The following is a 4,583-nucleotide window of genomic DNA, read 5'->3' on the forward strand; positions in this document are numbered from 1 at the left end:
TTACTGCAAAACCACAGAGAACAGTGATTTCAGTGTGCTGCTTCCTGGCTTAGCCAAGTGGGTACATCTAGAAAATCTTCAAGTTATGTTTGCTGCTGTGGTCAGTGACATTATCAGATTTCCTGGTGCGAATACTTTTGAGAGGAGCAAGCATTCAGTTTTTCTTCTTAGGATCACTTAATGAGTCATTATTTACTTTTGTCTCACAGCAACAAGAAACTGGATTTCTGGGAAAAAAATCTAATTGTGCCAGGGTTGGTGCTGAGTGGGAGCTCTTGTAATGAAGTATCAGCTCATCACCTCTGAAGTGTCCAGATATAACTTCTGTTGTGTTTTCATATTCTCCACTATGATGCCCAGGGACAGTAGCCTCCTATCAGATAAGGTTTACTCTGTCATGGGGCTTAGAAAGCTCTCTCTGCTTGGAAAAGAGAAATCCATTAACATGGGGAAAGTAGCATAAAATGTTAGGAGGCAGAGTTGAGAACAGCCCATTTTTTTTGTTAGGGCAGCAGAAATTTTTGGCTGTTTGGATGCATAGTTCGCAAGGAGGATAAGGGAGCACTCTCCAGTTGTGATTTTGGGTTGGTGTTTCACTCTGATTCTTGAAGCCAAGAAGTTGTGGGAGTCTGAGCTTTTGGTGTCTTGATGGTTTCGGGGCAGTAAGGGGGAGAAAAAATTTACTTGTTTGCCTTGAACTCCATTAGTCTGCTTTTCCTCATACAAACTGTGGTTGGATTTTTGTTTTTGTTTTCATTCTGTTTGTTTGTTTGTTTTTTCTTTATTCTTTTAAAGCCAAATAATAAACGTGCCAAGCAAATTTACAGGGCACTCTCAGCTTTGAAAAAAGGTGAGTGGGCTTATCCTGTGCCCAGCTAAGCTCTGGAGTGATGGAGGACAAGCGCTCATGTTCAGAGTCAAACACACATCAGATGAGAGGTTATCTTCCTACTGCTGGACAAGAGTAATTGTTAATCTTCATTCAGAAGTTGTTTATAAAATGTCCCAGCCAGCAAGCAGGCTGTGCAAGAAAGGAAAAGGTGGTTTAATATTAATATAGGAAGTTGTTTAGGAAGAAGTAGGGAACAGTTTTTGACACCGTGACAGCATGCAGTGTTTGCCTCCTGTCTCCTTCTTGGCTGCAAACTGAGTAGGAGCTGCCTATATACAAACCAGCTCTTCTGCATGACTACAGGGCCAGACTCTGACCTGTTATAAATAGATGCTGACTTCTGCAAAGCTGCTCTGATTTGTGCCTGTTGGGGATTTGGCCCAAGATGGCAGGCTGAAATGTTGGTAGGAAGTCTCTCCGGTTTTTATTTTCAAAGACTCTTAGATTCAGCAGCTCTGAATTCCTGTTAAGGCTACCTCTTTATTTCCTCCCCCTCCTCCCCCCATCTCTCTTGCTGCTCTTGTACATTTTGTTTCTCGGCTTTGAAACTGCATCAAATTAAATCACAGATCTTGTTGTTGTTTTTTTGTTTTTGTTCCTAACTTGTTCTCCGTTTGAATGTCAACTCCTGTGGTAATACAATAAGTTTTGGCTCAGCTCCTGAGGAATGAACTGACAGTAGTCTGTTTCTAAGATGTCTTTCTCTTAACCAAAGTATGTAATAGATACCTTGTAGCACACGGCTGCAAGAAACTCCTTGCAGCTTTCTTTAAAATAGATCTAGGCGAGCAGTCAACAATCTTATATGTGGGTCTCCGCAGCTCTTGAGCTGCTTGGACACAAACTGGGTTGTTTGCAGAACTCCATAAGCAGTTACTACTGGAGCACAAATCATGACATGAAAAATATGGAACAAGAATTTCTCTTCACAGAGTGAGACTGCTAAATTTTGCAAACTGATGAGGGAGTTCTTGACATGCTTACAGTGATGCTTCTTAGCTGAAGACTTGACTAGAGTTTGCAAGTGCCACCATGAAATCTTGACTTTTTGCCCAAATCTCATTATCATTCAGGAAGTTTGTGATGAGTAGATTTATGCTCTAATCATGCAAAGCATAGGAAAGAATGTGAGAATACCCACCTTTTATGGCATAGCATTTGTTGGCAGTATCATCTTGGTTGTAGCAGATGAGATTAAAGGATTAGGAAGTAAGCCAGATACCAAACCGCTGCTGCTAAAGTTGTAATTTGCCAGTATATTGATTACAGTGGATTTTTCTTAAGCCTTCAGCACAGCATCCAGTATCCTTATTTCTCTGCTAGCTTGTAACTGTATATCTTTAATAAAATGGAGCCTATATTTCATAAGAAATGTGAGGTCTCCTATTGCTGATGTGTAACCCATTCATTTGGTCTATTTTTGTAGCTGTGTGCATGAATTCTTTTTATATTTCCTTTCTCTCCTGCAGCATTTGCTGTGAGGGCAAAAACTAGATTTTGTAAGTGTTAATATGAGCAAGGAGACTTGAGCTAAGACTCTTCTTTCTGATGCTGGGGGGAGAACAAACTTCTCCATCTCCTTTGCTGAGAATCCTGGAGGTACTTCCTGTCTGTGATCCAAAATCATTCCTAGAAGCCTTTCCAGAGGAGAGCCCTGAGGTTTGTCCTCCCAGTCCATGACTGTTGCTTTATTATTAGTTTTTAAATTAACAATGTAAATGTGAGGAATTGAATGTTAAGCTCCAGACGTTCCATTCTGTGTAACATTATGTTTAGTTGAAAGCATTTCTGCTGGGCTCTCTGTCTGGGAGTGTTTTTTTAATAGCACCTCGGGAGCAAGCTGATAGGAAACACATCTGACCTATTGAGGTGGCACGAAGGTAGGCTGAAGTGTGACCCTGGTGAAGGGGAAATTCAGAGAAACTGCTCCATCAAGTGTTGAAAGGTAAAACTGGCACTGCAGGACAAGAGTCTTCCTTAAGGCCAGGAGCAAAGCACTCTACTCATGTATCATGCAAGTGAAACCTGCAAAAACCCTACTAAGTTTCCTAGGGACAGATTTCACTCTGAGCTGCAGAGCATTTTATGGGTGGCCTTCTTTTTAACCTGATGTTTGCTCCACTTTAAATATCCACTGGAGCATTTGACTCAGAGCTGACTTTTTCCAACAGTTGTAATAGAAGCAAATATCTTGAATACATACCTTGTATGCACACAAACATGTTCAAGTGCATAAATTAGAGGTAAAAATTTATATGCTTTGTAATTATGCAATAACACTTGCAAGATTTGTAGGGAAGAGAAAAGCAACCAGTCATTTCGCCTTGGATTTTAAGAGTATTCTGCTAAATGTTGAAAGATATATGTACAAAATTCCCTGAAATAATGCATAGCCTTAGATTATTGCAGGCTTCTCTGATTCCTTCCATCATGGAAATCAGTACTGATGTTATACTTACTCATTAAGGATATTTGCACTGCTCAGCTCCAAGGAAAAGTTCAGCATCCTTGCATAGCCCATGGTTTCTATCAGAGTGCATTAAAAATGTGAAAGGAGCTCTTAACTGTTGTTTCTTCAAAACATCATTATTATTTAGCTTTAAAGGCTATTGCTATTAGAGAATTTTAGCTGTGTGATAGATAATATATGAGTGGTTTCTTCTAGTATTTTCAGTTAAAGTCACTGAGGAAGGAAATACACTGTACTGCTGTGTCACTTGTGTTCCCAGATGGTGAACGAGGTTAGCAGAGTGTACAAATTCTGCATTTTCTGATCAGCCTAGGTAGCAAATGCAGAACACTTGTGCTATTGGCCTGCCAGCACTGTGCATTCCTTCTCATTTTACAGGCATGTAAGGTGTTGCCTGAGTTTCAAGTTGGTGTGAGAGTGACTGGTACAGAGACCAGTAAATCAGAACCAAAAACCCTATTTGTTCCAGCAGTGTGGAGGATGAGTTACCTGCTTAGGACCTCCTGCCTTTAATGGGATGCAGAAGTGTGCAGAGGAAAGACTTCAGGTGACTCCCTGCATTTCAGCGAGAATTTCTGTTGTGATTTTTTTTAATTTTATTTTTTGTAAATGGTGGATTTTTCAACACAGTTGAAAACCAGGCTGGAAGGGAAAGCAGTAATTGCTGGGGGACCTATCAACCAAGAGTAAAGGAAAGTAAACTCTTGAAAGGGTAAATAACAGCAGAACAAGGAGAAAAGGTTTTAAGTTGAAGGAGGGAAGATTTAGGCTGGATGTTAAGGGGAAGTTCTTTACTATGAGAGAGGTGAGGTGGTGGCACAGGCTGCCCAAAGAGGTTGTGGATACCCCCATACCTGAAGGTGTTCAAGGCCAGGTTGGATGGGGCCCTGGGCAGCCTGGTCTAGTAAATGGGGAGGTTGGCCCTGCCTGGCAGGGGGGTTGGATATTCATGATTCTTTAGGTCTCTTCCAACCTGGGCCATTCTGTGGTTCTCTGAGGCTGAGTCAGAACACAGTGATACTCCTTTTTCTTTTCTTTTTCTCTTTTTCTTTTTCTCTTTTTCTTTTTCTTTTTCTTTTTCTTTTTCTTTTTCTTTNTTTTCTTTTTCTTTTTCTTTTTCTTTTTCTTTTTCTTTTTCTTTTTCTTTTTCTTTTTCTTTTTCTTTTTCTTTTTCTTTTTCTTTTCTGTCTAAAACCCTCCAAACCCCCTCCACTACTGTGC

Source organism: Coturnix japonica, chromosome 5 (genome assembly GCF_001577835.2).
Source record: "Coturnix japonica isolate 7356 chromosome 5, Coturnix japonica 2.1, whole genome shotgun sequence".
In the NCBI taxonomy this organism is placed as follows: Eukaryota; Metazoa; Chordata; class Aves; order Galliformes; family Phasianidae; genus Coturnix; species Coturnix japonica.